Genomic DNA, 26,942 nt, shown 5'->3' with positions numbered 1-26,942 from the left:
TAGATTCTAGATTGTGGGTGACACCTCTGAAGTGCTTTGAACAGCTGAAAATTAAAGTGTTTCCGTTCTTCATGGCAGTTTGCAGAACAAAATATTATAAAACCAATTTTTACAATGGATTTAAAGCAAAATATACAACCAAAAACAGCAAGATTTTTTTTAAAAAAATCAACTTCAAATTATTATTATTATTTAGATAGGAAAGGAGGATGAGGGAGGAGGGGAGGGGAACAGAAGAGGGTGGGAAAGGAGGAGGGGGAGCCAGCTTTTTCTGTTTACTTTCTCAGAAATGGGATTAAATTTAACCAGAAGAGAATTTTGTAACGATGGGGTGCCCACAGAAGGAAAGTTCCCTTTCTTGACTACAACTCCCAGATTCCCCTTTCAGTGGCCATGTTGCCTGTGGCAGGGTGGAGGAGTTGTAGTAAATTTTTACATCACTTGATCATTTCATGCTTTCACTTCAAGCAAAGTTCTTTGGATGGTGGAACATTAATCAGAGCCTCAGAAAATAAATACAACCAGTGGGAAGTTCATGTGGGAGGAGATGGTTCTTCATTTATTCACGTATATAAATCCTTCCCTTATTCTTTTAACAATCTTGGAACAACTGTTGCCTATGTTGTTGAATGGCCATGTGTATCTCAGCATATTTCATGCACTCTGAAACAGACCATCATATTTCAAACAAAAGGGTTTTGTTGTATCTACGTTCTTGCCTAAATTAGGCAAAATTATTTCTGTTCCAAAATATACAGTGTGAGCAAAATTCCTTTCTGTTCTGATATTAAGTAGGGTTAGCTGTTGTTTGCTTAGCTGTGTTCATCAGTGACATAAAGCCACTATCATGCTTCAAATTTGCTCTCTTTTGTGATTCAAACATTCTAGAATAACCAGGATTGTTGAAGTTTGTAAATTTCTATACAGTATCCCAAAATCAAAGAGCAATGTTATATATAACATTCAGGACACTAATTGAAAATGGTAGTGAGGACATTAAAAAAAGCAATATAGTCTTGTGAATTCTACTTTCCCTCTCAGGGTTAATGCAAAAAGAGAGAAATGCCAGGAGGAATGCAATTTCCCCCTCTGTGCAAAACAATAGTAGCTCCAAAAATGGTTTTGCTTTCCGACAGCCAATTGTATCAGCAAAACTGCTGCATAACACAAAGGGGTGTGTGTGCTATTATCCTTTCTCCCATTCACTTCTCTATTCTGAATTAACAGTAAAATTTGACTAACAACAGCACTTGGTCCCCTACGCCTCTGTCTGAAACAATCTGCCAATCATTTTTTGTTGAAGGGTACAAGATCTGACATGGATTCAAAGGCAGTGTTGGGATGAATGAAACTGAGACCATAGCATGTCTTGCTCTATCATGAGGATGGTGTATGGGGGAAGGCTGTCCTCACAAATAACCATGAGCACCATTGGAGGCCATGGTCCTGACTGCATATTAGAATGTGCGTTTCTTTGTTGTGGTCACGTTTAAAGAATTCCTTTCCTTACAGAGTGTTCTCATTACTTCTGGTGGAAAAAAGTGTATAATTTCCCCCTCCCCAAGCCTGCAAATTCACACATACACACAAGCAACCTTCTGTGAGGGGGAATTAAGAAAGGCTATGTCAAAATGAAAAAGACCTAATCCACAGATATTTGCACAAGTTACATCTTTTAAATAGAATTTCTGAATAAATAGAAAGCAATGTCAGCTTTGACACCTCTCCTAAATATTAGAAGAAAGGAAGGGAACCTAGATTTAAGCTTTTAAGTGCCAAAATATCAGAATTTACACTGTCAGTGCTTCATCTGTCTGTGTAGTGTGTGTGTGTGCGCAACACAAAAACATGGATGTACACACACACACACACACACACACACACAAACCAAAAGGGGTCTTCACATGTCTGGCCCTAGATTCTTTTTCCTTTTTTACCATAATAATGCCAAACTCCTCTTGTTTTTTTGTGAAAAATCAGTGGATGTATTGCATAACTTTAAACTCAGCTCACTAGAATTCAGGCAAATTGATTCAAACAAGACGTTTCATTTGCCTGGAAATTTCCAAATTGGGGTATATTTGGGCAACACTGGTGGACTAGTATGGAAGTGAGGGTTGACTTGTGTCAGTGTTTGCTGCCTGTCATGGGTGGAAAAGTCAGTATTGAGCATTCTAAGATTTCCCCTGCTGCAGACTCTGTAGTTGAAAAGGCTGCTGCTGCTGCTGCTTCCTCCTCCTTCCTCCTCCTCCTCCTCCTCCTCCTCCTCCTCTTTTCCAAAGTTGGAACTCAAAGATGCTTACAGTTTAAAAGAATACAATTTAAAACACCGAAAAGTGAACATTATAATAAAATTAAAATGTTTCAACACCTTACTCATTAAAGGAATAAAATGCAATTAAAAATATAAAAGCACTTACAAATCTGAATTCTTGTTGAATTCAGATTGACAGCTTCCTTTACAATTGGTCAAGTGGGCAATTCTGTATCCAATACCTATACCATCTTGCCTGAGGAAATGCCCCTTTACACTTAGTGGGATTTGTTGCTGGGTATCTATGCAGAGGATGGTGCTCTAAATCAATCATACTTAGATTCAAAAGTTGCACTAAAATCAGCAAGACCTCCTGCCAAGTAATAGTGGCAGAGGCAATAGAGGGGAGAGGTGCCATAGTCTTACCAATAGCATTGTATTATCAATGGTTTGTGGACTAGAATATTGTTTGCCAATTTTAACCGCTTTTGGAGTTTGCATAAGAAACATTTTAGAAATTAAATGAATGAATGAACCTTAACCACTACAATTTAATTGGGCAGGGTTGCTTGCCAGAGCTGAATATAATGAACCATAAAATTGAAAAAAGGATTGAAAAAAACAACAATATTTAGTTATTCAGCTACTGTGGCTCTATAAATTTGAACTTGCTAGCTGGGCTTCAAAGAACTGATTCTTATTGCCTCTCCAAACCACTGTAATCTCTCTACAATGCTTGCCAAAGGTCTCAGTAACTAAGGACCTTATCACACTAGCGAAATCCCGTTCAGAAACGGGATTTAAACTAGATTTAATTTTTTTAAAAAAAGCACCCCCACAAATACGGGAAGTTTATCACACGATATTGCTGCCAAAGTGAAATAACACAAAAATAAACCAAAGGGAAAACATAGAAAAACAACAGCTTTTTATTTTTGGGAAGTTCCGAAAGTAAAAAGCTGCCATTTTTCTCCTTTTTCCCCTTCGGTTTATTTTTGTGTTATTTAACTTTGGCAGTAACATTGTGTGATAAACTTCCCGTATTTGTGGGGATTTTTTAAAAAAATTTAAATCTAATTTAAATCCCGTTTCTAAACAGGATTTCGCTAGTGCGATAAGGTCCAAAATGCTGTACCACACTGTGCACTAATATTCAAAATGCACCCATTATATTTGTGGAGCACTTCATTTTTCCAAAATGTAGTGTAGCTGTCATAGTTGTTACTGCATCTGTGATCTTCAAGTTATCATCTCATGAACAAGATTATTCTCTATGGTGATTTCATTGAGAGAAGCCAGTTGTAAACTAGCTCCATTGTCTCCTTTGTCACTGAATGAGATATAAGTTACCTGGACAAAACTTGATATAAATAGTTGAGAACTGAGCTCATTCTCAGAAGGAAAGAATATGCTGTTCATAGCATTTTAATTTTACAGAAACTGATAGAATAGGCCTCTTAATTTAGATGTAAATAAAGAATATAGATACTAATAATAATGTTTTTGTGATGAGATAAATACAGTGCACCCTTTGTTTACGCGGTGGATCTGTTCCGAACTCCCCCGCATAAAACAAATAATGCGTATGCTCGAGCCCCATTTGGATGAATGGAGCTTGTGCATGCGGCAGTGCGGTGGCAGGCAGGGCGCACGCACCATGAGCACACACCCCATTCATCCCTATGGGACACGCGACCCCTTCCTCCCCACGCGGCTTTCAGCAAGCACGCCCGCATATGATGCGGCCGCACTGTATTTTGGGACAGAAAAAAATGCAAAAAAAAAAAAAAAAAAAAAAAAGTAAGGCAGGGCCAGGAAAAATCAAAATGTTTTTTAATGGGTGTGTGTGAAAGAGAGAGGGGGGGAGTGTAGTGGTTTGAGTGCTGGACTACAACTTTGAAGATCAGGGTTTGATTCTCTGCTCAGCCATGGAAACCCACTCAGTGACCCACTGGCTGACCTTGGGTAAGTCACACACTCTCAGCCCCAGAAAACCCCATGATAGGTTTACCTTAGGGTACCCAGAATTCTGAAACAATCCGAAAGCAAACAACATGTGTGTGTTTGTGTATGAAAACATGGCAATGAATGTTTTGCTGTCCATAGTTTTTGAGAGTCTCTTTGGACATACATATAAGTGGACTGACGTTTGACATACATTCATAAGTAGACTGAAGAGGAGTGCGGAAAGACCTGTTTGTGAAAGTAGCTGATGCAAATTAAATTAAAGCTGGCTTTTGTATCAGGCAGATGTTTAACTTCGAAAAAATTTAGTTGGTAGCATAAGCTTTTGTAAACTTCAGTCTATTCTTTGGATATATCTGAAGAATATAATGAAGTATACAAAAGCATCCTGCCAACTAAGTTAGTCTCAAAGGTGATAGAATAACCTTTTGCATACTGGATTTAGAATAACACGGTTATACAGTATCTTTGAATTCTATGTAAACATTTGCTTTTTATTAAGATGCAGATATCTTTTGGAAAGTTATCAAAATTTGGTGTTTACTTAGTGTTTGTTTTCAGTCCAGGTTGCATTTCTTAATAGGCATCTTGCAGCATCGGCATAAAAAATTCACTTTTGGGGCATCTTTTGGAAAAATTGTATTTCACCACCTCTGTTTCCTGCATTAAGCCACTAATTATAGCTTACTAATAATGTAGTTTAGTGAAACTGTAAAGGTCTCCCACCCCACCCCAGGGCAGAATAGTATCCCATTACATCACTGCCTCACATACATTCATTCATTTTCTTTACTGCTGTTGGCTGCTGCATCAGGTTAACTACCAAAATTATTTGCCCGACAAGCAAGGTTTAATTGTCTTACAACTACCTCTGTGAAATACAATAGGGCTAACAAGTACCCATTGATTACACTATTGGATAGAATAAGGGACTCCTATTCTTGCGTTTCTCATTCATTTTGTCACTGCATTCTCTTTGAAAGAGACCAAATGGGTCCCAGCAGGTGAAAGCAAAGAAATGTGAAAGGGGGCCTTTGATGAATGACAATAACACAACTGCCCTCCCCTTCCCCTAACACCCCCCATTTTTGTAGATTATAAAACCTTATTAAATCATGCCCTGTTAGATATTGATTGAGAAGGAGCTAAACTAAAGGCAACAATAGTAGCATGGATCAGAGAACTGTGCTTTTTTCATTGGGCACTAAATCCATCTAAGCTTCTTCCCCATGCTTTTTGCTGTGGGTACTTTAATACACAAACATATATACACACACATCCTATTTACTCCAAACCACACTATAAGACATATGTGCATTTATACCAGTAATGCCAGTGCCAACAGTGTCTGTCTTTTGCAACTGTAGCAGTAAGAAACTGTGCTGACAGAATTCATAGTCAAAGAATTCAAGTTTGGAAGAAGGGAAAATTGGAAATATTTAGAACACCTGTTGCTGTTTCCAGACAACAGAAAAGCAGTATTGAAAGGTGATATATAAATAGTTTTAAAAGACAGAGATGCAGAATAATTCCAAGATATTATTTGATGCCAGACCTATTGGGCACCTTGGCTATTTATACTAGACATCAATGAACCCTTCTGCTAATAATCCCCTTTATTGCAATCAGTTTGGTCTAACTTGAATGTGTCAGCTTAAAGAACACTTGATAATAACGCTGGGTGTTAATTAACTGCCAGTAGTAGATTTTTCTTTTTATCAAAGCGCATTTCAAACTGTAGCTGGAAATAACATAACAAGGCAGAAAAGCATCTTCTTGTACACTGCATCAAAGTCAGCCCTGGTGCTCCTGGCTGACTACAGTATGTCTGGGTTAAACTCATATAATACATTTGAGCTGTGACGATCTTTGTCACAGACCTATGTTTACTTTCCTCAAGTATATTGTTTGTGTATTTTTCTCTGCTAGGGGTCTATATGCCAGAGGAAGCTCCCAGACACAGTTTACAGTGCAGGAAAAATACTGATTAAAACAATCCTTTTCCAAATAGACCCTATATTATACGATGATCATATCTCATGGCTAGATTGAACAAACTGTGCTGACGTGATACTTCTCAAATTAACCATTAGTGTGGAATGAAATAATTGTCCAGATAGTAATGATACCGATACTAATTCTGCTCCTAGCCTGTAAAGATAAGGCCTTTTTACTATTTATTATTAATAGGCTGATATGAAGGAACAATGTGTGTGCATGTGCACATGCACATGTGTACACACCCCCATGCACACACTTACACATAATATAAGCCCTGGGAAGCAGCAGTAGATCTATAAAAATTAAGAGAATGAAGCAATGTGACCACGCATTCAAAGAAAAATGTGTGGCACCTTCCTGATAGCTAAACTGTTTTGATGTCTGATGGTTTAAGAACCCACATATATGCACTCATCAATGAGGTGGTTTATGATATCCATGCAAAAAATATATTAGGGCTTTTGTTGTTGCTAACATGCTGCATGTTTAAAATATTAGTATCAAAAACCATCTGACAGACGAAAATCCTTGGAAGGATAGAAAATGCAGCAGCGATAAAAGAAGTGTGATGAGACATGAAAGAGATGCATACAAAGTGAGCTGCTTTTGAGAGGAAGGCATACAAAAGAAAAGAATTAATTATCTTTTCACCATATGTTTATGCTGGTATTGATTTTTTTGAGCGATCTATATGCTTTTTACTCTAATAGTTGCTTTGCCTCTGTTTACTTGTCTTCCCTTTGTGACGTCTATCAGTGTTCACCTTTGATTTCATACAATGCCTGTTGCAGTCCTCCCCTCCAGTGATACGACAGTGTATCTCCATCTCTGTGAAACGTACATAGTGAATAAATATTTTGATTATGATTTGAGTGTGAAGTTTGAAATCACTTGTAATTTTATTTGAAACTAACAGTGAAAAGGGTATACACAGCACAGAGCAACAGCATTCATCTGAGAAGATTTGAAGCCTACATTGCTTAAACTGCAATGGAGCTTGTTTCCAAAGCAAAAGTTATAAATATAGTGTGCCAGCTACAGATCTTTGGTCTGGAGTTTTCTTTAAAAGCCATTTAGGATGAACCTATAGGATAAATTATAATGTTAATTGTATTTGATGTGACTTTTGAAATGAAAATACCACATGCTATGTTTTTATTACTAATTTTCGGGGGGGGGGGTAACATTCGTGTTCCTTATGTTTCAGGTCGCAAAACAATGTGCTAATTTATTCATCACCTTTTACTTTGCAAATGTGTACCTATCCATGACATACAGTAGCACACTAAAATATAAAAGACTGTGTATAAAAGAAGGCTCTTGCTGTCTTTTTGTACCTCCCTGTCTAGAAAATAGATTCTCATACACCTTTCTTCCAAATTACATTATGTACGCTGAACAATACAGTTGTCAGCTAATTGAGGATAAGCTATAATGAACTATTGTGCTTGCCCTTATTGCCTACCAATTATCTACAGTGATTATAATTAGGACCAATATTTTTCTTTTCTTCAGAGCTTAAGGGCAATCATTTACTTATGGTTACTTTATTGTTCCACTGTATTTTGATATTGTTCTCTAAATATGGTAAAATGTAACAAGAGTCAACATCTTAGATATTAATTTTAAAGAAAGCATTCTTAAGGAGAATGAATACACATTTCATCCACATTTCAAATTTTAAACGAGTTTCAATAAATTTAAGAGAGAAGTATCTAGTTTGGTGTGAAACAGCTGTCAATTTTTTAAAAAATGTATTTTTCCTCTTGATTACAGATTGTAGATGGATTTATGTCAGCTATAATACCTGTCAATACAAAATTATGAATAATCAAGTTCTCTTCCTTTACATAAAGTATGGTACCACTTAGTGATACTAAAGCAGCAAATTGCATTGAACACAGCTGTGGCTTGGACAGCAGTTCTTTGCAAAATAAACAGGAAAACCAAAAATGTGTTGTTCTGTATTCTTCTGAAAGGTACTTGAACCTATAAACCAGCCAATTAACTTGTAAATTAAGATTCCCAAGATATGGGCCAGGCATTCTGCATGTCTTCTTCCAACATTGATAATATTTGATTTATAGTGTTATGTTACACAGTGTCCATGAATAGAGTGCATTTACAGCCACATATCCCCTTTCTGACACTTCATTTGAGAGGAATATAATGTAAAATCAGCAGATTCATCTGTTGTGCATCTAGATGCCAACTTGCCACTTTAACACAAGACAAGTTGAGGGATATTAATACCTGTAGAAGCTCCTCCTTCTATAGGAACTTCCTCCCTAGGATTAGGATTAGCATTAAATGTTCTTCTGTAAAAAAAACTTGTCTACATTATGTGGCAAGAGGGGAGAGACCGTTCTTGGTTCTGATGCCCAACTATCATATGCCACTGATGCCAAATCTAAAATGGTGTCAACATTCGATGCTTAATATCTATCTCTCCTTCCATCCACTCTCCTAACCAAAGAGATCTGAGGGTCAGCCCAACCATACCACAAACCCTGTCTCTGCTCCTGTGCAATGCCAGGTTCGTAAAAAACAAGACCCACATAATCTACGATCTATTGGAAGACAAGAGCTGTGACCTGGCTTGCATTACTGAGACCTGGCTTGGGTCTGAAAGTGAAGCTGTGTGGGCTCAGGCCCTGCCTGCCGGGTACTCAGTTAAGGACCAGACCAGGTTAGGTGGGCGGGGGGGGGGGGTTGCCTTGATTCATAAGAACACCCTTTCCTTAACCAGGAACCATGTCCGGCAAACTATCCATATCGAGTGTATTTACCTGACCCTGAAGGCCAGAGATAGTTTAGGGATTCTGTCGGTATACCGGCCACCCCGTGCGCTAACAGACTCCCTGGCCGAGCTGACACAGCTGGTCTCAGAGCTGGTGTTGGAGTCCCCTAGGCTTCTTGTCCTGGGGGACCTCAACATCCCTTTCAAGGCCAGCCACAGTCCAACCAGTGCGGCTCGGGAGTTCATGGCTACCATGACTGCCATGGGCCTATCAAAATTAGTTTCAGGGCCCACGCATTCTGCTGGTAATACGCTTGATATGGTCTTTTGCATGGACATGGAGATTCCGTGGGCGGAAGTAACTAATATTTCCGCCCTGTCATGGACGGACCATTTCCTGGTTGAGGCTAAATTCAAGGCATCTACCCAACTCCCCCCGGGGGTGGCGGACCTACTAGAATGGTCCACCCTCGAAGGCTGATAGAACCCAAAAGGTTCCAAGAAGCCCTAGAGGGGTATTTGGTTGGCACTGACGGCGATTCTGTTGATGCCCTGACAAACATCTGGGATACTGATCTCTCCAGGGCAATACACAGCATCGCTCCCAAGCGTCCTCTCAGGCCTGCTTCCAAAAAACAGCCCTGGTACACGGAAGATCTCCGGGCAAGGAAGCGGGTTCTGCGACGACTAGAGCACAAATGGCGAAGACACCAGGACTTAGTCGACAAGGCACTCCTAGATTCTCTTTTGGAGGACTATGGAGTGGCGATAAGCGCAGCAAAGAATTCGTTCTTTTCTGTGCGTATCGCGTCCGCAGAGTCGCGTCCGGCAGAGCTGTTCAGGGTAGCGAGGGAGCTTACTCAGCTACCCTCCTCCCTGAATTCTATTCTGGAACCATCCAAAGCCTGCTGTGACGAATTTAACAACTTCTTCGTGGATGAAACCTCTCGGATAAGGGCTGATCTCGACGCCATTATTTCTACAGAATCCAGAATAGAAGTCTCCAGAGCTTCCATGGACTCTGTTGTACTGGATCAGTTTGAGTCCGTGAGTACTGAGGAAGTGGACAAGATCCTTAGAAGTGTTAGAAAGACAACCTGCTCTCTCGATCCCTGTCCCTCTTGGCTAGCAGCTCAGGGAGGTGCGGCTGTAACTACTATGTTGCGCCGCATAATTAATTCATCTTTTAGGGACGGGCGCTTTCCATCCAGCTTAAAATTGGCCATTGTAAAACCGCTGATAAAAAAAAGCCCTCCCTAGACCCCCTGATTCACAATAATTATCGGCCTATCTCTCTGCTGCCATGCTTGGGGAAGGTGATCGAGAGGGCGGTTGCCATTCAGCTTCAATCGGTCTTGGATGATACTGATTTTCTAGACCCATTTCAAACTGGCTTTCGGGCGGGCTATGGAGTTGAGACTGCCATGGTCAACTTGGTCGATGATCTCCGTCTGGGCATGGACAGGGGAAGCGTGTCCCTGTTAGTGCTCTTAGACATCTCAGCGGCTTTCGATACCATTGACCATGGTATCCTTCTGGAATGCCTGAGAGAGTTGGGAATCGGGGGCGGTGCGCTCCAGTGGTTCCGTTCCTACCTCTCGGGTAGATTCCAGATGGTGCAGCTGGGGGACATGTGCTCCGATAAGAGGGCCCTTACATCTGGTGTCCCTCAAGGAGCCATTCTGTCCCTCATGCTATTTAACATTTACATGAAACCGCTGGGAGAGATCATCCGGAGACACGGGGCGTGGTGTTATCAGTACGCTGATGACACCCAAATATGTTTCTCTGTGTCTCTGACTGATGCAGTGACCAGGGATGGCATCTCTCCTCTAGATGCCTGTTTGGAGTCATTAATGGGCTGGATGAGGGAAAACAGACTCAGCCTGAATCCAGAGAAAACGGAAGTACTTGTGATAGGTTCCCCGGGTCCAGGTTTGGAGATTTGTCCACCTGTCCTGAATGGGGTCAGACTTCCCCTGAAGGACTCTGTTCGCAGTCTGGGGGTGCTCTTGGACTCGTCGCTCCACCTTACATCTCAGGTGGATGGGACGGTCAGGAGTACCTGTTATCAGCTTCGGCTGATACGCCAGCTGCGACCCTACCTGGGCCGGGGGGACCTTGAAACAGTGGTACACGCTCTGGTAACCTCTCGGTTGGATTTCTGTAATGCGCTCTACATGGGGCAACCCTTGTACCAAACCCGGAAGCTTCAGTTAGTGCAGAACATGGCAGCCAGACTGGTCACTGGATGTTCCAGGTCCAGCCATATAACACCTGTTCTGCGAGATCTACACTAGCTGCCTATTCGCTTCCAGGCACATTACAAGGTGTTGGTTATAACCTATAAAGCCCTAAATGGCTTGGGCCCAGGGTACTTGGAGGACCGCCTCTCCCCATATAGTCCGCCCCGCACACTCAGGTCAACCGGGAAGCAATTTCTGAGGGTTCCACCCTCGAAACGCTCTACAACTGCACAGAGGGCGTTTTCTATCTCAGCCCCGCAGTTATGGAATTCGCTTCCCGAAGAGCTCCGCTCGACCCCCTCCCTCAACCAATTCAGGAAGAGACTCAAAACCTTTCTCTTTGAACAAGCTTTCCCCCAGTTGTAATCGCTTTTTCTCCCCCCCCTCCTTTTGCACCTGCACTTTGGCTAGTTTTTGTAAGGTTTTTAATCTGTGTTTTTAATTCCTTGTTTTAATCTCTGATTTTGTTTTATATTGTATTGTTGATATTTATCGTTTGTTGCTCTATGATGTTGTAACCTGCCTTGATCTCATGGAAAGGTGGGCTAGAAATAAATGATTTATTATTTTATTTATTATTCACTTAAAGCCCTTTTGTTTTTCTGGGTATTTTGACTGACAGACTCTAGTGTGTGCTTTTTTATATATATAGTTACTTCTTTGTTTTATTCTAATGGGTTTTTGTTGCTGTTGTTTAACTATAACTGTACGTATAAAATCATAATTAGTGTCTGTAAGAATGAAGAAGACAGTGCTTTATTTAAAAACAACAACAACCCATAACAGCATGGTGATAGGTGGCCATGTAATGAAAAATTGGGATCTTGTCACAGGATGATGCAATCACCTCAGATTTCACCCTGTTCTCTGGAGAGAATGAAACATATATTTTTTCCAACCCATATCTTCCTTTCCTTTTTCTCCCACTCATTATGATTTTTCCAAACATGTAAATAATCTATTACATAAAGTATGACATAGTACACCTTTTTCCCAGTATGCATCCAGGATTAACATTCCTCAGGATTACCCATGTGTGTAGATTGCCACATGTGGCCTAGGTTGGGAATAATCTTGAGAATGTCTGTATTGCTCTTTATTTCAAAGTAAAGTGAAGAATAAGAATGTAATCTTCATAAATGTTGTTCTTCTATGCTAAAACAAATAATTATTCTCAATGTTGTAAGAAAACTACATGGTTTTCAAGGACTATTCACAGCCTGGGTTTTATTTTGTGAATAAAAAACATTACATGTAGGTTTTTGAGGTTTTGTTTTTGTCAATTAATGGCATTTTACAGGAAGAATTGATATTTTCTGCACAGAAAATCATGTTTTCTATGTGGAACACCTGTTCTCTGAGCAAAAAATGCCCTTTTCTGCACCAAAAAGTCTAGAAGCATTTTTTTTTTGTACTGCATCAGTCATGAACTATGAAGATTCTAATCTTTCCAAAATGCTCCCTGTCAAGATTTTCCAACATTTGGGAAATCAATTTTTCATGTATTATTTAAATATATATTTAATATTCATTTTGTCTCTAGTGATGAGATCCATTTCAGTTTTGCTTCAGGTCTAGTTCCAGGTGAGAGACAGCTTTGGTTACCTTGGTGGATAACCAATGCTAAGAGCTGAATGGAGGGAATGCATCACCATTGGTTCAGCAGCTATTGTCTATGGTATCCTTCAGAGCCATCTATCCACAACAGGACTTTGACACACTGTTTTTTTCAGAGAAAGAGGTGCTGAGGGGTTTTTTGTTTGACATCCAGGCTGTTGTCCTGTTGGGTCCCACAGGGCTCACTTTCTGTTCCCCATGCTATTTTACATATACATGAAGTCACTAGGCGAGGTTATTTGGAGCTTTGGGTTTTGTATCACCAGTATGGTGAGGGCACTCAACACTATTTCTCTTATCTATCCAATTTCGAGGAAGCTGTTTCAGAGCTACTTGTGCCTCAACACACAACATTCCACCTGAACATTAGGAAGAACTTCCTGACAGTAAGAGCCGCTTGACAGTGGAACATGAGTAGTGAGGTTTCCTTCTTTGGAGGTTTTTAAGTAGAGGCTGGATGGCCATCTGTTGGGGGTGCTTTCCTTGTATGTTCCTGCATAGTAAGGGGTTGGACTGACCCCTGTGGCCTCTTCCAACTCTATGATTCTACAATTCTATGAGGCTGCATTAGATTGAAGAGATTAAAGCTTCATCCTTGGAGGTCTTTAAACAGGCTGGATGGCCATCTGTCAGGGATGCTTTGATGGAGGGTTCCTGCATGGCAGGGGCTTGGACTGGATGACCCTTGTGGTCTCTTCCAACTCTATGATTCTATGATTCTATGATCCATCTGAGATAGAGATGCTCCTGGTAAGTTGAAAGGGATATTAGAGAATTCGGCATTAATGTCCCAGCCAGCTGGGCCAACTGAAGCAGTAAATCCTAGATTTCTTCTTTGTTGCAGGTTGATGGGTAGGCTAAAATGTGGCACTGATGATGAAGTAGAAAGCCATGCAAGAAGAGTGGCATTGGTGAAGCCCCATCATGCCCTGTGGGCTGCAGTTGCTACTGCACAGGTATAGCACTGCCACCTTATTCTTCCTTTCCCTCTCCCTACACCCAAAAAGCCAAGAAGGTAGAAAAGGAAGGTGGCAAGCAGAAATGGCCTGGTGTTGTGAGGTGATTGTGTCAATGGTTTGAGGGGCTAGAAAGACCTTTGCTTCCAAACAACCTTGAAAGAGTAAATGCAATTCCTTTATTCTCTTGGGCAGCTTGGAAGCCTCTCTCTCTTCACACCAGCTAGGAGAAAAAAGAAGGAGAAAACAGCTCTTAGCTTGGTACTGATACTGAAGTTGAAATATAATGGTAGAAAGGTCAAATAATTAATGTGTTGAATTTGCAAAATCAGAATGCAAATTAATAATAGGCATAATTACAATAATTTTATATATTATAATTTGCATAATATGCAAATTAGATGCTTGGATATGGCAATCCTTACTTTGAGGGAGGGCCTTCTCTCAGTCCCACCATTGTCACAGGCATATCTTATGAAGACATGTGAGAAGGCCTTCTAAGTGCTTGCTCCAACGTTGTGCAGTTCTATTCCACAGCAGGCCTCCTGCTGTTCTTTTCTCAGCAGGCAAAGACCATTTTATTTAGATAGGCTTTTGGCCAGTAACTGGTTCTTGCAGAAATGTCTTTTAGTGGGGAAGGCCTTTATTTTTTATTCTATGTTTTACATGGTTCAATCTGTTTTCAATTAATGGTTTTTATAGGATTACTCAATTGATAACTTTAAAAAAAACATTTCTAAATTATCATTGTTTGTAGCTGTATTTTGTTTTATTCCAGATTGTCAGTTGCTTTGGGTCCCATGTTGGAGGAAAGGTGAAATATAAAAGAAAGTGGGTGGGTGAAGAAAAGAAAAGAAAAGGAAAGGAAAAGGAAAAGGAAAGAAAAGAAAGGCAGACAGACAATTCAGAGCATGAGTTAGTCTAGTTCTCTCTCTTCATCTGTGAAGAACAACATACAGTATTTATAATTGTACAGAGAAAATATTAAGTATAATTAATGAGGAGTCTAAACTACGAAAAAGGCATTGGTTCACCAGCTTGTACTCAAATGATAATGGCTTGTTAATATTTCTACATGTTTATAGTCATGAAACTCTGCAATACAAGGAAAATCTTGGCTTTCCAGTTCATTCTTTCACTTCTGATTATACATCCCACATTTGTTACCATTGTATTTAACTCCAGATGAATTAATTTTCACTAAGTGCCAATTTACACATGTGCATCAGAGGGAGATTATTCCTCATAGGCCAATTAACATCTCCTATGGAAAAGCTCAGATAAAGAGGTTTTTCTCAAAGGTGACATGTGTGTGTGAACAGTAGAAATGTATGTTTAGAAAGAAGGGGTTCTTTGAGCTACCTTTATGAAACGAACCTTGACTAGTCTTTCGATGATCACTGGCATCCCTCCCCCCAACCTTCACGGTCAGAGATTTCACCATGAGGTCTTCCTTATGCCATTTTAATAATTCCTGTCCATGCTACTGCTGCTCTTGTGTAGTGCAGTGAAATTATCTTAATCCTTTCCATGACGACAGGCTTCTTCACTATGGCTGCAAGCAAGGCATCCTCAAATGACATATAATATAAAAGGTGTATATAATATCTATGACCTCCAGGAAAGAGTTAAAGATGAAAAGTGAATTACTTAGGTATATTGTAAAATATTCATAGTGCAGACATCTTAGCCCTATTCAGGGATTGCCTTCATTTATAGTTTAAACATGTGAATAAGGAGGGTGAACTAGCCCCAGTCATCTGACATTCACTTATGCAAGGAGGGCAACAGACTGAAATGGAAAGTCTCTGTTTCAGACTGTTTCAGACCTTCCAAATGTTGCAAGTGGCCAGAAATACCATTGAAGCAGGGTGGCTAGGATGCTCCCCCCCACACACATTTAATATATACATTAAACTAGGAAAGCATAAATAGGGCAAAGATGTCTGCAGTGAATATATCCTACAATATATCTCAGTAATTTACTTTCCATTTCTAACTCTTCCCTGGAGATAATAACCATCATACTCTGATATTATATGTCTTTTGAGGATGCCTTGCATTCAACCATAGTGAACAGAAGTGTGGATGGAAAGAATTAAGAGTATTTCATTAAAGAGAGAGTGGAGTATTCTCCTTCTCATTCTATGTTTAATGTATACAGAAAAGGAATACCTGAATAGGACTCATATGTGCTTGACAGGTTTTCAGGATTCAGGTTGAAACATGAAATACACTTTGTTCAAAATTTGCCTGAACTGATAGCTTTTAATTTCTTTTATATGCCTCAAAATGCAGCAAAATAAAACCAATCAATCAATGTTTATTGATTAGCCCTTAGGCCATATCAAAATAACACAAAAGCAGATAAAACACACTATAAAAAATTTGTTAGAAATTCTATAGAAATTAGAAAAAGCTAAATATAATAAATCTAAAATATGAATAAAATACCATACAGATACCATGTGAATGCCATACAATTTAAGTACAAAACCCATAAATGAAACAAAATTATAAAATTTGATTATAAAAATCTATATAAAAGATTCAAAATACAAAAATGGGTAAAATAGAGAGGGGGGGGGGAATATGTCTTTAAAATGATAGTACATAAAACAAAAGATTGAACATCAGTTATACATCAAAATTCCTCATCACCTCTACAGTTGACCACAATTGTCCCCACATATCTAGCTCTCAACTGTATTGCTTTATATAGAAACCGAGCCATGGTAATAGATATTTTTGAATCTTGACCACTCATGAGGTAAGAAGTTCTAACTTGGGTATCCCAGAACACTGATTGTTTGATATAGGGACCAAGATACTGGTCTCTTTCCTGTTGGTATAAATTACACTTGAATAGAATATGAGCTAAATCTTCAATCTCTTGGTCTCCGCAAATACAAGTTGGGTCATCGTAAGGAATGCGATTAAATCTACCATATCTTACCATTGTGTCAAGTTGATCAAATCTAGTTCGAGTAAATGCCTCCCTCAAGTAGTTTGACATTTGCATTTTTAGATAGTTAGGTCTTTGAAAAGTGCATTTAAAACAGCTCAGCCATTTTAAATTGCCTACCTTACTAAAATAAAAACAAGAAAACTAAAAGAAAATGTAACCACATACTAGGATAATTCAGAAATATTTTTTGTTGAGACCCGATAAGCTTATTGCATGAGCAGAAGACAGAGTGAAGAACCAATGTGGTATAGTGGTTTGAGGGCTGGGCTAGGATTTCAGGAGACCAGGATTCAAATCACTGCTTGGTCAAGGAAACCCATTGGGTAACCTTTGGCAGCTCACACTCTTTCAACCTTAGAGGAAGGCAATGGCAACCTTCTCTGAATACTTCTTGCCAAGAAAGAAAACTGCATGATAAATTCACCTGTTGGTTGCCATAAATTGGAGTCAGCTTAAAGGCACACAACAACAACAACAATGAACACAAGGCACAAATACCAAACTCTGAAAAATGTGTGGGATAATCATCATTTTTTCATAGTTTGGAAAATGTAATAATTTAAAACTTAACAAAGTGATAGGGAACCTGCCCCCCCCCCCCCTGCAGATGTTGCTGGACTACAACTCATCCCCCAGTATTGGATATACTGTGTTCTGGGGGTATAGAACATGGCCACATAGCCCAAAAAGCCACAAAAACTATGGATGCCAGCCACAAAAGCCTTTGATTTCTGGGGGTATGTTGACTAGAACTCTGTCCCTTCTACAAAGGACATCACTACGCACACAGTAAACATAGTAATCTCCAAAGCCCAGAATAGGAATTGGTGAATGTTTCCTTCTTCAAAAAGAATCAAACAGCATGGTTCTAGGTCATGAGCTGACTATTACAGTTCTATTACAGTCTTTGACCATAATAAAGAATTTCATTCATTCATATATCCACTTAGCTACATATCCACATGGGCCTTTTTGAATGAAGCAGAATGTTAAATTCAGTCCTAGAAAAATGGCCATTACGTTTTCTGGAGAAGTCACTGGACTCCTTCATGGGTTTGAGAAAAGAGAGAACGTGATTCTGATTTTGCAGCTTCTCCATTACACTTCTGAATTAAACCATTACATTAACACAATTTGTGCATTTAATTTTCTCTGTTAAAACTAAAATAAAGTTGATGATGCTTTTATAACACACATTTAATGAGAATGCTAAATTATACACTGTTACATTGAGTTAACATGTTTCACACTGATATATTTTTATTCACTTGCTAAAAGTTCTTCTTCCATGAATACTTGTAACAATGAAGCATTTATCCACCACTCTTGCATGCTGAAGAGATGGTTATTCTAGTAAAGAAACCCAATTTCCATACATTACAATTATTTGGGATTGTTACTAATGTATGATAATGTAAGGAAAGTGTAGGCTTTCTTCTTCAGTTTCTAGGGAGGAGTTATTTTATATCATTAAGTTACAGTACTTTCACTTTGCACCAAATTCTCTAGATCAGTAAATTTATTGCTGGCTGATTATTCAAACAGAAAAGAACAGGAAAAATATATATATCCAACTTGCTTTTCTGTTCCCCAGGAAGGAATATTTAACTCCAAAGTGGCCATCACTATAGCATTTAGACACTAAATTTTATTTGAAATAATTTCAACAGAAAAAAAAACAACCCTAAAAACAAAATAGCAGCTGTGGCAGACTCTCATGTCCTCATCCTAATGTAGGCTGGTAGAAATATAATTTCAAATATTAAAAGTCAGCAAAGAATCTATCTTTTCTTGTTTCATCTTTTAGAAGATCCCCAGCAACTCACATGAAACCCAGAAACAATTTATTTTAGTGGTCCCAATCACAAGCACTTTCTTCTTTATCTTCTGTCCATTTATTGCTTACCTCTCTGCTCTTAATATTGACATGATTCTCGTTTTAGTGATTGCTATGATGTTTGTAATTCAGAACTGGAGGAGGGATGTTTAATTGATTATATTTGGTTTCTTGTTATGTGTCTTAAAGTCAGCTCAAATTATGGCAATCCTATCATAGGGTTTTCTTGGCAAGATTTGTTCAGAGGGAGTTTGCCATTGCCTTCTCTGAGGCTGCAAAGAGTTGATTTGCTGAAGGTCACCTAGTGGGATTTTGTGGCTAATGTGAATTCTTTTCTGACTTCAGTGAGAATTCCAGAGGTATAAATTGCAGCACACTATGTCCACAGGAATATTCTATAAGGTGGAAAATCAAGAGTATTCCACAATAGCCAACACCCAGGAAGCACATGTTCACATGGGGTGGGATATTTGTTTTGAGTAGCTATCAGCTTCCCTTCCTCCTTCTCCTCTTCTTTTTGGCAAAATAAATAAAGTAACCAAGACAAATGCAAGAGATTTGCCAGGGGAGACTATGCTTTCTGCCAACTTTGTACTGATTGTTGTTTAAAATGGCAGAGGGCTGAAACCCAGTGATCTCCATGGGACTCTGCAGAACCAAAGTTTTTCCTGAATGAGGAAGATTGATTCGTTGGATTAGCTCATTGTTCAGAGAACTTTACACAACCATTCAAAAAGAGTACACTTTCAAGCAGAGGACTCTCCTCTGTAAAGTAAGATACATGTGTAGTCCATTTTTATAAACACATGACCTTAAATCCAAAGGTGGAGGAATCCTATGCTCATTATGAGGAATCATCTATGCAGAGTGCCTGCCTGGCTGATTGGCTGGAGGATTAAGATGTTCTAAAATAAGGACAAATTGGTTGAACATACTCACATTGGATAATTGTATTGTGCTGCACCATTTGGCAGTGGAATATATTAACCTAGAAAAATTATTGACCTGAAGAGGGGACTTTGATTCTGTTTCAAGGAAGTTATTGGAAGATTAATTTTAAAACCCATCTATGGATCTATTGTTTCTTCTTCATGACTTGTCTTTTATTCCTGATATGTACACCCAAACAAGTCTTGAGGTGGACAACAGACCCAAAAGGAAAAAGATTAAGATTAAGGAGATTATTGCACATGCTTTATTCCATCATTTTCCTGACAGGATACATACATGTTTAACTTCAAAGATGGGTCTTACCGCATTCTCCCATATGCAGCCAATATGCAGGATTTTCCTGTCCTTGAAAAGCCATGGGATAAGCCTGGGTTGCATACAGGCTTCATATGAGAGAATGTGGTAAGACCCATCTTTGAAGTTAAATGTTCATGTATCCCATTGGGAAAATGATGGGAATTAAGTGCATGTGATAATCTCCCTAGTCAAATCAGGGTATAAAGGAAGGATGCATTTTTGCACCCTGATTCCTCAGTTCTTTGAGTTAATTAGTTTCATCATTGTTGAAGACAGGAGGGCATCATGTTTAGTTTAGCATGAGACAGACTTTGACTTGATTGTCATGTCCAGTTGTAGGGGGTGGTGCTCAACTCTGTTACTTACTTGAGGGAGCCAGCATTATCAAAGATGACTCTGTGATTGTGTGGCAAACATGGCTGTAAGGACTGATGTTACCTTTCCACTGAAGTAATACCTATTTATCTACTTTACATGCTTTCAAATTGCTAGGTTGGCAGAAGCTGGGGCTAGTGACTGGAGCTCACTCCATCATGTGGCAGTTTGGTCTCGAACTGCTGACTTGAAATAATCAAGAATCAGCATCTTTACCACTGAGCCACTACACATGTAAACCTCAAGGCCTATGTGTGGTCAGATGCCACTGAAATATTTGCACATTCAGTGGAAAAAAACCCTGAAAAGTGCTTAGTAGCCATCTTTAATTGAATCTGCAAAGGGACTTCTGTGATCAGAAACTCTTAAAAGGGTTGGCAGCACCAATGAAAATAGATAAATTAAACCTACATATGTGTTGATTTATTACATTCCTATTGATTTGATTAATCTGCTCTAGATGGGAATGGCAATTGGATTTAGGCCATGAGTTGACAAAGGGTGGCCTCCAGCTGGGTTGACCAGATAGCCTCCTTTTCCAGGACATACTCTACATTTCATATCCTGATCAGTAGGAATTTCAAAATACATTGAGTAACAGCATGTTTGCTCTTTCTCTTTGAGAAATTTGTCTACTTGGTGGCCTGCCCTAGCTGCAAATAAGGAGATAGGATGGATTCTTCTATATATATATTAAAAAAAAATTCCTAGGAGGAGCAGGAGAAAAACTTGCCCCCAGAGTTTAGGGTGTTTCTTGGAGGTGAAAACAGCAGCAAATGTGTTCTGCTGCTTGAAGACACAATGCAAATGTTGTTGTTTTTTGCCTTAATTTCAGCACAATGGATAAATTAAAAGAATAATTTAAAAGTAGGTTTAGTTAAGGGTTTTAGTAAAGTACAATTTTTGCTCAGAGTTCTATAAGTATGTTGCAAGTCAAGGAAGGATTTTAACAAAGATAAGTTCATCAGAAAAATACATAATAAAAGGCAGTATATGTAATCTATGTATGTCCTACATTTTGCGGTGCCTTGTCCTCCTTTGTGGTTATGACATCTGGTCACTCTTCCTCCAGCTGTTGTTGAACCATGATGACCAGCATCCCTTACCATTGGCTGTGTTGTTTAGGGCTGCTGTGAGACTCTGTCTAACCATATCTGGAAAGCTGCACAATTCCTTCCTGTGATTTAAGCTAAAAAAAATTGGGGGTAGGTGTGGGGGAAAGCAGAAGTGGCTAGAAATCTATGCTTGTATTTTTATATTGCTTGTTTGCTTGTATTTTTATATTGAACAGTTTGGGAGAACTGTTATATATTCAAAAAGTGAATCACCGTTTTTGAAGGTGGCCAGAAAAGACAATTCACCCCCTCCCCCTTCTTTTTGCCAGAATAGCTATGATGGGACTTGCAGGTGGGTCAGGTCCATCAAAACAGACTTCAGGGCTGAACTTTGCCTATCTCTGCAGTAAATGTTGGCATATAACCCTATACAAAAGTAATTCAGTCAGTGTCCTGTTTTAATCCCCTCTGCTGAACCAACCAATTGATCCAAAGAAGCATTCATACAGTTGACTCAGTTATTACATGATACTGAATGATAAACTTTGGTCAGTGTCCTGTTTTAATGCTCTAGCCACAGAACTTTGCCTCAAGTGTCTCATGGAATTCTACCTGAATATGGGACTTCACAAACTTAGCTTCTTTCCCTTCAGGAAATGTAAGCTCATAGAGGATTAATACTTGTGTGAGACTTAATGTTCTGTGAGCACTGGCATTCCAGAACAGATTTTTCAGAATTCTAACTCATTACAAACACTGTTCTTACAACAAGGGAACACTTAAAATCTGACCCTTGTGTTTTAATACTGAAATTTTAATTCTAAGCGATATAGTACAGGATTTACTTTCTTTTTATTTCTCTACTAGGCTGTTCACGTAAAGACTGGTTATGCATAACTTGTCCCAGTACTGGGATAGTGCTGGCCATCTGGATGTTGTTGAACTGCAACTCCCATTAGTCCTAGCTCTCTTAGACAACGGTGAGCAAAGGAAGACCTTATATGTTACCGAGTAAGTACCTACTTTGAAAATTTTTAAGTACATAAGAGCTCAGTTGATTTTTATTAGCAAAGATGGATACATATGTGTGCATGTGCATGTTATGTAGTTTTAAATCAATTTGGTTGAGTGACTGTAAGAAAGACTGTTCCCTGTTATGTGAAACCAAAGAGTTTGCACTGAGCTCTTCTGGTGCATTGAGAAGTCGATGTACACTAGCCTAGGAGAAAAAGTAGAAAGCAATTACACTTTGGTTGGGAGAAAAGTATGTCTTTGTTTCATATGGAATTGTCCCCTACTTCTATATGCCTTGCATCCTCCCAGTGACTGAGCTGACTTACTGAAAATGAAGCCAAAAAAGCATGCTGAAATAAATCAAATAAAAATTAAATTGTTGACTCAGCAGAAATAAAAATCCAGAAAAAAATCCCACTTTTGAAAACCTAGAAAAATAAAGGCAGCATTAGTAAACACAAGCAATCTGAATGCCCTGAATTAAAAGCCTGTAAGAACAGAATTTACTCAGAACCAGATTATTGTAATATTGGCAAAAGTAACACTGAACTCAGAAAAGTGATTCACAAATGGGGTGTCACCTCCACGAAGGCCCAGTCACCAGGTGTCTCCTATTAGATCTCAACAGGAGGGGAAAACCTGAGAGACAGACTCATCAGTTAGCCTTAAGAAGTTAGGAAGTCTACCTGGGATCTTAAGAATCTACAGTTTGGTGACCATAGTTGTGACCAGCTCAGCAACTATCTGCTGGCAATAACATAAATTATGATTATACAAAGCACCTTTGAGTCTGACTGTGTGAAATAAGTTGTAGTATAAGCTTTCATAGAGTTGGGTTGCATCTGCACTGCAGAAATAATCCAGTTTCACACTACTTTAACTGCCATGGTTCAATGCTATGGAATTCTGGAAATTGTAGGTTGTTGTGGCACCTGAACAGAGAAGGCTAAATGTCTTACAAAACTACAATTCCCAGAATTCCATAGCATTGAGCTATGGCAGTTGAACTGGTGTCAAACTGGATTATTTCTGTAGTGTGGTTGTAGCCTTGGTCTGAAGACGTAGACCTTGGGCCAAAACAGACAGCCGTATATGGGCGACTTGACACTATTACTTTGATCACCAGATTGGGGCCGTGGCAACCGCATGCTGCAGTCTTGACCTGGCTTTTTTCTGGCACACAAAGGAGCAGCAAAATGCAACTCCTTTTTGCACTAGAAAAAGGGCTCCTTTTCTGCCTCCACTGTGGCTTTTTGGCACTCCTGTGGCTTGCAGCATCTATACACCATGCTGCCACAGAGCCAAAAAGCTGATGCTGGGTAAATGGGCGGGCGGCTTCACAGCAGCTTCCTACTGGCTTGGGGGTGTGCATTGTGTGTATGCCATGCCCACAAGCCACTGGGGAGCCAGCTTTTTTAACTGGTCTGTTTTGGTCCCAAGTCTACAAAAGCATATGCTACAACTTCTTTTGCACAGTAAGTCTCAAACAGACTACAAAATCCCTTTGCATATTGAAATTCCAGACTAACATAGCTATGCCTCTGAATAAATTATGATTTCTTTTTCTTTTGTATATTTTCTTCACTCTATCTCCCTCTCTGTGTCTGCAGAGGATTTCTTCATGTATTCCCAGAGGTGTACTGGAACTACAGCATCAGCAACATCAGCTGCATTCTATTGACAAATAAATTTCTGAAAGCTGATCGGCAAAGGTGTTCTTTGATCAGTTTTATTATACTGTTCCTATTCTTCTCTCCCTCTTTAGTTTTTTATTATTTCTGTATACCTTCTTCAGTACATGTTACCTCTAGAATGTGTCTACACTACATAGTGGCAGTTTGAGCCTACTACAACTGCCATGGCTCTATCCTATGGAATCATTGGATTGGTAACTTCATGAGGGAATTAAACATATCCACTAGAGAATTCTAATCAAATTAAACCAAACTACCAATATAAATATTTTAATAAAATCAATAACATTTTTTTAAAAATCCCAGGATTCCCTAAGATAGAGCCATGGCAGTTAATGTGAGACTGAAAAGCTATAACTATGGCCCTGTGCAGACTTGTGCTTTGGGCCGGCCTGGGGGCAGAGTCGGGGTGTAGCATCTACATGACATACACCCCGGCTCTGCCCCCAGGGCACCGTGACACCGCACAGTGCACCACATCACATGTGGCATCACAGAGCTTCTCCGGTGCTGCATCTGCATGACACAGTGCCGAAGGAGTGCCATATAGCCATGGTACTGCAGCTATCGCACCCTTTTCAGTACACAAAACGGAGCCACTTTTCGGGGTTCCTTTTTGCACCCTGGAAAGGTCAGATCAGGGCCATGGTGTGCAGTTGCCGTGGCCCCAATCTGGCTGAAAAAGGGGTGGCTGGAAGCTGCCCCTTCGGGGCTGTTGGCATAGCTCCTGTCTCAAATTATTTAAACTAATCTTGGTTGAGAGATTTTCTGCCGCTTACACTTCTCTCTCTTTTTTTCTGCCTGTTTCCCTGCACCTCACCTTGTGCCCTCACAACACATCTCTTTCTGCAAGGCTAACTTTCCCTGCGTTCACATCAGAAAGGCAGAGGCAGACTTGTTTCTTGCATGACAGTGTGCCCGAACAGACAGACCAAAATATAGCTGCTTTGGGTCACTTTGGATGTATGCTGTCTGTGCCAAAGCTGCACTCCAGTACTTAACACTGGAAGGTGGATTTGGTGTGGCTTTCAGACACTTAGGGCGCATGCATCATTTAAACAACATACCTCCAAAGTGACCCAAAACAGCTTTATTTTGGCCTGTTTGTTCAGGCCCAGTGTCATAGGAGAGTGCCTCCATATTTTGTTTCATTTCTTGGCTCCTACAAGGGCTAGAGATTCACTTTTTAAAACAAACAAACAAACAATAAAGTCCAGATTCCGATGGTCCAAAACTGCACCAGGTATCATGCATACAATCTAAGGCTGAATCTGCACTGCAGAATTAATGCTGTTTGATACCATTTTAACTGCCATGGCTCAATGTTATGAAATTGTGTGATTGTAGTTTTGTGACATTTTGAGCATTCTCTGTCAGAGAGCTCTGGTGGCATGGCAAACTATAAATTCCAGGAGTCCACAACATCGAGCCATGGCAGTTAAAGTGGCACCAACTACATTATTTCTGCAATGCAGATTCAGCCTGAGTCAACACAGCCAAATTAGGGGCATGACAATCCTATCCTCATCTGAGTAACCATAGATTCTGAAGATGGCAATATTCCCAAAGCTTTCCAAGGCCTTATAATGTGTGGTACTCACAACAGAAAACATGTAACATTATTAATTAATTCATTGTTCATTCTTTTACTTTTTCTGTAAATTCTAGGTGTGTCCCCATACATTGTGAGTTCTGTGGAGATATTTTTTTTATCTTGTGCTCTGATTAAAAAACAACATTACTTCTACTGGTTCCATTTAATATTTTCTGTGCTTAATGCTTCTCCCTGATAATGTGACTCTAAGCAAATGAAGTAAATGGGCTTTCCCTTGGTGGCTTAAATGGGATGTGGATTGAATCCTGAAACCAAAATCCTGTAGATGGTGACTCAGGAGTTAGTGTCTGACAGCACTGAAACCCAGGCAAATGTGTGAAAGATTAACAGCCTAAGAATGCAATCTTATGTTTCTGTTTAAAAGTAAGCCCTATTAAATTCAACTGTGTTACTCTCAGGTAAGTGGCTACAGTATAGCAGCTGAAGAGCTTTGCTTTTGGAATTAATCTGAACTGTTTGAAGAATGACATTGGATCTTTGCTTTGAGAACAATTTGCTGAATAATTTTCAAACTTGCTATGATAGTCAGGCAAAAAAGGTAAGACAGTCTCCAGTTAAATGTTACCTCTGTGTGTGTGTGTATGTGCACACGCATGCATGTGTGTGTAGTCATTAACAGTATTTGACACATTCAGATCTTTCCCATGCTTTCATATTATTTTCTGTTTCAGAGACTCCTCATATTTCAAGCTCCTGCTGTTTTCTCTGTTCTGTCAGCTAATTAAACATACAAACCTGTGAGAACGGCCCTTTAAATCCTCCTTGCTAACAAAGGAGATTTCTCAATAGGGCTGATGTCAAATGCATTTTGAGATGTCTGGTGAAACCTCTTCATGAAGCAAAATGTTTAGCTACTCTTCTGCCTCTTGAGATTCATGATTCTCCAGAATTACAAGGAATGTACTGACAGAGAAAAATGCAAGCTTTGCATGGCAGACAATATTACAGCTACTCCAAAACAGGGCTTCTAAAAATGTGTTGTTTGCACATTGGCCTCAACTTATGAGTGTGATATTTTTTAATGGGGCAACTAGCCTCTAAAGCCACCACTGGGAGCCTAGGTTCCCTTGCCTCCATTCCCTCCCTCCATTCATGCCACCATATATGGACAGAAAATATTCCAAACGTTGGAAAAGTTCCTTTTGTGGGCTATAACTCCCAGAATGCCTCAGCAAGTACATTATATGTTATTTTAAACAGATATCAGCAGAGAATAGAAGATGTGCTTATCAAATTTGCAGATGACACCATATCAGGAGATGTAGCTTATACCCCAGAGGACAGGTTCAGAATTCAAAATGACCTTAATAGATTAGAGTGTTAGACCAAAACTAAGAAAATGAATTGCCTCAGATGC

The 26,942-nt window shown here is 39.5% G+C and overlaps 1 long non-coding RNA gene across 1 annotated transcript in view; it reads left to right on the top strand.

The window, feature by feature from the left end:
* LOC149323861 (uncharacterized) overlaps positions 1 to 23,979 on the top strand; it is a 143,888-nt gene extending 119,909 nt beyond the window's left edge. The window contains exons 3-4 of the long non-coding RNA XR_016280255.1: positions 22,130 to 22,273; positions 23,887 to 23,979. This is a non-coding gene — a long non-coding RNA (uncharacterized LOC149323861). The remainder of the gene's footprint in view (positions 1 to 22,129; positions 22,274 to 23,886) is intronic.
* The last annotated feature ends 2,963 nt before the right edge of the window (positions 23,980 to 26,942 follow it).

Source organism: Sceloporus occidentalis, unplaced genomic scaffold, assembly GCF_023333645.1.
Source record: "Sceloporus occidentalis isolate IW3139 unplaced genomic scaffold, rSceOcc1.0.p SCAF_1, whole genome shotgun sequence".
Taxonomy (NCBI): Eukaryota; Metazoa; Chordata; class Lepidosauria; order Squamata; family Phrynosomatidae; genus Sceloporus; species Sceloporus occidentalis.
This window is presented reverse-complemented; position numbering and strand designations above follow the sequence as displayed.